Source organism: Sceloporus occidentalis, unplaced genomic scaffold (assembly GCF_023333645.1).
Source record: "Sceloporus occidentalis isolate IW3139 unplaced genomic scaffold, rSceOcc1.0.p SCAF_3, whole genome shotgun sequence".
Classification (NCBI taxonomy): domain Eukaryota; kingdom Metazoa; phylum Chordata; class Lepidosauria; order Squamata; family Phrynosomatidae; genus Sceloporus; species Sceloporus occidentalis.
Window position 1 is genome coordinate 171,040,582 of NW_028316983.1, and position 9,169 is coordinate 171,049,750.

The following is a 9,169-nucleotide window of genomic DNA, read 5'->3' on the forward strand; positions in this document are numbered from 1 at the left end:
CCATTCATCTGCTTTGGGTTTTATTATTGCTGTGACTCGCAAACAAAGCCAACAAATTTGCTCCTGTGTATGAAAGGAAACATGGGAACATTCTGTTGTAAACAGAGGTTTTTATGTAGTCTAGATCGATTAAAGACTTCTTGCCACCAGCCTAAAACAAAACATTGGTGAGGCAAAATAGGAAGATGGAGAAACCACAGTTATGAGCACAGTTCTCTAATGTCCCTCACCTCTTTTGCATCTCATCATACTTCAGATCTGAATAGGTATAGGTTTTTTTTTTTTACTGTGCCAAGGTCAATCTGACTTTTGCCTATTGTTAAAAAATTCACCAAACATTTCTTGATAATATTGTCCAGCCAATAGTGATCTTTCTCCTGCATTCACAAGATTAAATGGGTACTTCAGGAAGCTGGAAAAATTATTTCAGCTTTCAAAGCACAAAGACTATACTTTGTAAACAAGGGAAATATGAGTTTCTGCTAAAATTTGGAGCAGCAGACATAGCCTTTTTCTGTTCCTGAGTCAGGGAATCTCAGACAGCCAAGTTAAGGTTAAGATCCAATTCTGTATCAAAACCAGCAGAGCACAGTCTTTTCTTCTCCTCACCTGACTACTAGATACCACTACAAAACCAAAAACCTGCTCCAGAGGGTTTGTCCATCCTTTCAAATCAGTTTTTTAGAATCTACGCAGGCTGCAAGAGTAAGGTTTTGCCAATTTTGACTGAACAGTGGGATTCAGCAGACGTATGCTACTGAATTCAAAATTTTCAGGACAAGATCATTTCATTCACACTCTTTTTGAATGCTTTCCCCAGGGCAGGTCTGAGACATTTTGCTGTTTGAGATAGAGCAGTTTATGACACACTTTCCTCCTGCCCAAGTCAAGATGCACAGTGCCCAAAGCCAGCCACGTTGTTCTGGCACACGAGGCAGAAAATCCAGAAGTGCTTCTCTCTGTACTTAGCAGTACAAATGGAAGAATAGCAAATTAAGCAGCAAAGCAAACGGTACTGTTTGCTGCCTTTTCATAATATCCAAAATTTATGTTATGAAATGGCAGGTTCATCCTGCCTAATGGCAAGCCACCTTGAGTCCTGTTTTAAGAAAATGTGATGTATAAATCAATCAAACAGTCTGGCCCTCTCTCCTTCCTTGACATTTGCATAACCACGGATTACATGGCGGTTCCTTTTTATCAATGCTCTTTCTATAAATCTTATTGCCACATCCCAACCGCATTTTAGAATTTATTTATTTTTTTATTAATAGTTCAAACCGCGGGTGGTTGAATCCATGGAAAGGAATCTATGGCTATGAAGGGCTGGCTGTATTGAGTCAACACACTGATAAATCCCATTGCTTCATTCGGTCTGTCCCAGTTGGGACTTACAATATGATTCAGTCCTCAGAGACCCAAATCAGCCATGCTAACCTCAAGTGGCACCATACCATAATGAGACTGCCATTAGAAGGGAGTTACATGACAAGAACAGGTTTTGGCTCATATCTCCCCTTGGTATTCCACTGCAATAAGAAGTGACATTGGGTTTCTGCTTTGCCCTAGGCTATTGTTACTCCAAGTGAACACAGACTTAACATTTCTATCACAGATGCCACCCAGGCTGAGAAGACTGAGAGGCCTGGCCTTGGGCTGCATTGTTTGGATATCTTTTTGCATAGTGAATCAAACTGTTGACATAAACCTCAGCTAATTTACTAGTGAGAAGCAATTGACTTGGTTTGGATAGTGAGAAAAAAATGTTTCACATCCCACCAGAGTGCTAATTGAAACAGATGGGTTGACAGCACATTGAAAGGACAACTTCCTGCATATAATAACTCTTTAGCATTTTCATTTGGTCTTCTGTAACAGATGTTCAAGGTTTGGGAGAGGGATTGTAATTTAGCAATTAGACCTCAATATTAAGCAAATTATATTCTATGGCACTTTAATGAATCACTTTGGCAGTAATAATCCTTGTTTTCAGGTATGGCTAGAGTGTCTCAGTTTACTGCTATTCAAGACAGAACAACATTATGGATGATTTAGGATTAAAGTGTATCACCTTCTCTTAGCTGAGTGCAAAGATGACAGCAACAGTATTGAATGTTACCACTCCATCAACAAATAAATCTGGGTTCATTTAGGATACATCGCTCTACAAATTCACTTCTCTTATACAAAATGTTATCTTAAAATTTCTGTTTCTAGTATAACAGACTCTGATGCCTATTGGTACTCATAAACAGAATATTGTATTATTCCAGAGCTAAAACAGGGCTGGTGAAGGGCCCATTAAGTTCATAACTCAAGGAAAAGGGAGGCATTACACAACACACATATTTCACCAGCTACTAATTTCATTTTCGATGCAACCATTCCTATTAAAACATAATGTGTTCACTCATGCTGTTATACTTTGGTGAAAGAAAACCTCATTGCTTTCCTTTCTTCTTCTTCTTCTTTCTTTTTTTTTAAATTAAAAAACACATTGCATAATTTGAAAACTTATTTTGAGAGAGTCCCTGACTTAATTTGGAGGGAAATATTGGATAGAATCCTTGAAATGTCAGATTATTATTTTTCCATGCCCTAAATTAATTCTTTTAGGATATTTGAAGAAACAAATTGAGATGGAATATAATTTTACTGGCTGTTCCAAAAAAGACCTATTGTCTCTTATTGGAAGTCTTCTTGGAAATGATTAATCCAATTGGTTAAAGAACATTTGGGAAGCATCTTTTAAAAATGCATTGCTTAAATTGACATATTTTTAAAGGAAAATTTTAAGAAATCACCAAAACCTTGTCTTATTTCAAAAGCTTTTGGAATAATAAGTATCTGGATAGAATTTCATTATCATTTATTGCAAGATTCAGGAGATGTTGTCTTTGAACTTGAGTCACTGGCTTTGTCCTAACAAGCTTGATCTTTCTTGCAAGACAGGAGAAAGGTCTCCATAGCCCAGGGGAACCTGCCCCAAAGTGGCCCCCTTCCTCCACATTCTTAACAGGTCTGGCAGTTTATCATGACAAGTGGAAACTGTGACCTACTACACTAGCAGAATGAATATTGAAATGCTTATCTGTTGCCTTAACACCTCATTTCAAAAGCTAAATCCTTCCCATGTGCATATGCTTCAAATAAATGCCTGCACATTGTCAATGTGGCATGGTTTGTTCTGTAGTGGAACACCAACTGCTCTTTTAAGCTTCACTTCTTAACATACATTTAAATGTTCTGTTATCTGTCTTTTCCCATCTGCAATTGTGCATGTGCCAGCATTGTTACCATAAAAGATGAGGGGGGATGTTGGGGGGGGGGGCATCAGCAGTGTCAGCATCTCCTTGAAACTTTGGGGAAATTATAACTCAAATGGAGGCCTGCAAGAGGAGAGTAACTTTTGGGGATCTTTTCATCTATATATACCAGTATTAACAGCAGAGAGCACTCCAGTTTCAGTGAATAAAAGGATTTTATTTAGAAATGTGGAAGGGGGCATGCAAACATACAAAACCAATGCAACCTTAGGAACCATACAAGTCTATCAAGAAAAAAAGTGTTGAAGGTTGCATAAAGAGGAATCAGGCATTAAAGATTGCAATAATTACCAGTCCTGAAGAGAGGTCCACAGAAAATGGAGAGTGACTCAGACAGCATCTGAGGGCTACACAAAGAGAGTGAGGGGGACTCTTTGTGTACTGGTGAGACCAACACTAGATATTAATTATGAAAGCCCATATCCAACAGGAAGGGTGTATCGTATGTTTATAACATGATATAGTGGTTTGAAGTGGACTAGGACACTGGGAAACCAGGGTTCAAATCCCCGCTCAGCTATGGAAACCCACTTGGTGACCTTAGGCATGCCACACTCTCTAAGTCTTAAAGGAAGGCAAAAGCAAACCTTTAACAAATTCTGCTGTGGTAGGTTGCCATATGTCGGAAATGACTTGAAGGCATACAACAACAACAATGAATCCTTATATTCATCATATAGATCAGCAGTGCCACATAGCATGTCTGCTACAATCGTGGAAGCATGTATGAAATAAGTGCCACTATGACTGACCACAGGCACATTGGTGATCCCTTTACAGTCATTACCAGCCTCACCAGCCACTGTCTCACTCAGAGTTAGATAGAAAACAGGCACATTCACTGGAAAGAGCACTGGTCATGCAAAGGGTCCGGCTCTGAAGGGTCTTTCCTCAGAGCTAGGCACTGAGTGCAATATGAACTGAGAGATTACCTGTGCTACCACAATGCAGGAATCTTATAGCTATATATACCATTTGGTATACGCCAAAAGATAGATTCATCTTTTTAGAGCTTGAACCACATCCTCAACTTTTTTTAGTCTGTCTCCAAAAAGAAGAAGTAGCTCTTTTTTTTCCTTTTCACACGCATGTAGAGGTGTAAATCACCTCATCTCTAGCGTATGTATCTAGTGGGTAAATATATCTCACCTTCATTGTTATATCATTTGGTATTGCCCACCCTCAGATGTGCATTTACAGGCATGAGAGGTCTGCAGGCACCTCTAGACACATGGAGAGCCATTTAGAGCAGGCTCACAATTTAAAACCTTCATATACAACCTGTGCATGAACATCACAGGTGTGATTAGGGGTGCGCAGGGTGCAAATACATATTTTGTTTTATTTGATTCTGAGCATCACCTGGATTTGAATGTCTGTTTGAAATGATTCCATCGTCTGAGACCCAAATGAGCCATGCTAACCTTGTGCTAAGCTTTCCTGTCTGATGCACACTAACAAACAAACAGAAAACCCAGCAAAACACGGTTTACAAAGTTTGCCAAAGGCAGAATAAATTGTATAAATTTCAGATCTGGGTGACATCTTGGTATTTGTTTTGCTAAATCAATCAGAGCTGATTGATGAGACACATACTTTATAGCACAACTGTAGCAAGAAATCTTTCAAAACAATGGGCTGGTTTTATTACACTAATGTTCTCTGTTCCTTATCCAAGCCACTTTAGTCATTTGGTTTCCTAGCTGCAAATAGGACTGGAGGAAAGCAAGCAGCTCTTATATTTCAGCAGCATCTGTCGTCCTACTTGGGAGCAATTGTAGCATGCCATTACCAGCAATTATACCATTTTTCATAATTGCAAACAGAGAATAAAAATCAGGAGACCAGTTTGAGGCATTGAAATGAGTGACTTCAATGTACTTTCCACCCTAAATGATCACTGTGGCTTCTTCTGTTGCTCATTCTGTAGATATATAGTATGCACACAGCATACATTATAAATTTAGACTTTAACTGACAGGAAATCTTGAGAAGAATTAAGGACATATGGCCTGAATTCCTGTTGGTTAATCCCAATTAGAGCAAACTATTGAATAAATAATTGAATGGTGAAGCAACACATAGGTAAATCCCATTGGTTCAATGGCTCTACTCTAGTCAAGAGTAACAGCATTTAGGCCATGGTTAAGAGGTTGCAGAATGCCGTTCATTTGCACAAGATATTCTCTTCATTCCTTCCAAGTGCCTTTATAAAAGAATAAAACATAGAGAAACCTGGAGTGACCATAACAAATATTGATCTTAATTTTTCAGTTTTGTACCACATTTTCTCTCAAGAATGGTGGGGTGGTAATTTATTCAGTTTTATCGCCACAAACTATATGACAGAAAAACAAGAGGGACAGTGATTTATCTAAGACAGCTTGCCCAATGGAGTCACTAAAATAAGTAAAATCACTCTCCAATATGCAAATATTTTTAAATGACTGTATTCCAGGCCAGAGATGAGCAGAAAAGAGATATCAATATATCGATAAATTGCTCGATGATCTTCAGTAGATCAGCAGTGTCCTTGGTTGATAATTGCCCAATAGTTTAGCAGCAAAAACGTACACAAAACACACATACACAAGAGTCCCTGATCTGTAGTGTGTGAGATATAGAATAGCGCTTGTACCTGCAGGTTATACTAGAGTACATAGTTTAAGTGATACACAGGTAATTGTTTCTGACACCAATCCACTGTTTCATACCTGGCTCCAGTTGGTAGGCCTTGTAAAAAAATGTGGGAAAGCAGGAATGGCTCATACAGGCCTGAAGGTTGTTCTGTACCATGTTTTCAGTACGTAGAAGGATCTTGTAGCACTTTTGAAACTGACACAGTGGAAGATGCTATAGCATAAGCTTTCATAGACTTGGTCTACTTATGCAACTGAGGAAGTGGTCCAAAAACCCAAACTCGTGATCATGATACAATAGCCAGCTCTATCATATTCTACCTGTGGGTCTGGCCCATTCCCACACTGGGCACATACCTGGTCTGGCACAGCAACAAGCCTTAAAACACCTGCTCACCACCACACCATGGAGCCACTGCCATCATCACTGCTTCACCCATCACCACTGCTTCTGTTCTTGTTGCAAGCCTCTGCCATAGCCTGAAAAGATAGAAATGGGGCACTTGGCTTTACCCACTTGGCCAGGCACACCCTTCTAACATCATAGATTGTGACTTGGGCCTACAAAAAAAATGGTGGCAGGGAATGGGGTGTGAAGCCATCCAAAATACTGACTATCATGGTGGGGGTTTGGGGAAATTCTTCCACAAAGAGCTGTTTTTTAAAAAAAAAATAAGGCTAAGGACTGGTTGGGCAGGGGTCAGGCTGGTTCCAGCAAAATGGCATCCAGGCTACCTGTTTTTGGATTAGGCCTGTTGGCCTGTGTCGTCTGAACAGGATGATGTCAGGCTGGAAGGAAAATCAGCGTTTTGGCAGATGCATATAGCTCACCAAACCTACAAAAGCTTACACTACAACATCTTTCACTCAGTTGTTCTCCAAGGTGCTACAAGACAGATCCCTTTGCACACTGATATTCCAGACTAGCACCTTTATATCTCTGAATTCTATGACAATGGTTTCAGTTCACATGGATTAATGTTGCCAGTTTCCACATGAACTTGATATATATTCCACAACAGCTTTTCCCTGTGTGGTACACTCCAGAGGCACTGAACTACCCTCAACCTCAACCAGCATGATCCTGGCAGCTCAAATTATGAGGGTTGGAGTCTAGCATGTTTGAAGGACATGGGATTTAGAAAAACTGCTTAGGAATATGTTCCAGACAAATACTATAATCTCAAAAATATCCCTCAGAGTTTTGATACTGTTGTTCCAATCCCAGGGTGGGAAATGTCGAGGAGTCTAACAACCAGTTTTCAGTCCCTCAGAAGACACCCAATTATGGCACTCCCTACCAAGACAGGTCAGGATGGCTCCATCTTTTCTGAGTTTTTGACCAGCAGTGAAGACTCTGCTGTTTCACTTAGTCTTTGGTTCTTAAATTAAGGAGTAGCAACTCCGACTATTTTAAACTGTTTTTCAGTGTTTGAGGTTCTAGATCTATTTTAAAAGAGGACGTTTAGTTTGTTTTAAATTGTTTCTAGTCATCTGCGTAATGTTCTAAATGTGCATATTCATTGTATATCACCTTGGGAGACCTGGTGGCTTGAGGGGCACTAAGCAAATGCCATAAATAAATAAGTACATGACACAGAGACTACCATAGAAACCAAAGAAACAAACATGTAGATGTGGTTTGAAATTCACTTGGTGCTTGATTATTGTCAGGTGTAGCAGCAGGTCTCAAAAACTGATTGGTACTATATTTATCCTGGCTTTCAGGAAGTTTTCAGAAGATTTCCAGGAGAGTCAACACATTCTTTCACCAAAAAAGGGGGGAGGACCGTCCAAGGGAATTAGGAATTTGAGAGCCACTTAAATAGCCTGGAGACCACATGTGGGCCCATGACTGCACTTTACCCACCCCTGTCCTAGATGAATTCCATGAACTTCTGGAAAGAGCTGGGATTCTAACCTGAGTCTGAATTTTTAATCAGTGCATCTTAAATCAGTGGTTGCAGGGAGTTCGGAGAAGTTTCTGCATCCTGAGATCTCTAGTAACAACTGTCAAAAACCTTTCAGCCCAATTGTATATGGTTCAGAAGGCATGTCAACAAAGGCTGTTTAGATTGGTTCCCCCCCCCCACACACACACACACAGTGCACTGTCCAATTCAAGTGTAGACTGTCTTGACAACATGAGGCCCGTTCTGCACTAAATCCAAGCCATCCCTTCCTTGAACAGGTTTAAAATAACATACCTTTTGCTCCAGATTGTTCCAAGAAAATACACAGCAACGTCGGACAGCTGTTTACACACACAGCTCACTGGTAGTTTTCAAATAATTCAGCAGTTTCACTTTCTAGTCTTCCTTTGTAATTTCTTTTAATTTGGGGGGGAATCTCAGGATAATCAACCTTTATCAGGTGACGTACATCTCAAAAACTGTTTCGTTCTCTATTTGTACTGGTTTTCAGGAAGCAATAAAAGGCATACAATTAATTTGTTGAATGCCATATGTGAAATATTTGGACTTGTTCTGAATTTGTTGATCATTTTTAGGATTTGTGACTCTTTTCCAAATCCCTTCTCCCAACCCCCACCAAATCCAGAATTGGAAACAGATGATCTTTGCAACTATGAACAACTTGTGAGTTCACATTTTATTATTTGATTTAAAATCCAGTCAAATGACATTGCATTCTAGGGTGTCTTTTTCCAAGAGCAGTTGCTGAAAAGTTGGCTATTATTCCATTTAAAAAAAATCTGGCTTTTGCAAAAAGCAAAACATAAAGCAAATATGTTTCTATGAAGCAAGTATGCTCTGAAAGCGACATATACAGTGCCAGGACACCTGTCTCCAATGTGCTTCTCATACATTAATATTCATAGACTAATTAAGGGGATAATTTACTTTTACTTATTTAATTTTCAAAGGGAGAACTGCAATGCAGTAAAAGTCTCAGTGCGGGTCCTATAAATTAAAAGTCTCTGTAGAGAACATAACAAGTACTGGATTGGATTCAAGGACAAAAAAGATGCCAGAAACAACCATTTGGGTAGATGATGGAAACAAACCTGTATAGAGAGTTGCCAAGAGGCATGAAAGAGAGCTTAGAGTACTAATCCAAGAGCATCACTGCAACCACAAGAGGTGAGATTGCTATGAGGAAGCTCAGTATGGTTACTGCTGGGTTCTCGGTGAAGGACCAGCCCAGGTTAGGTGGGCAGGGGGTGTGTGGCCTTGATACATAGGA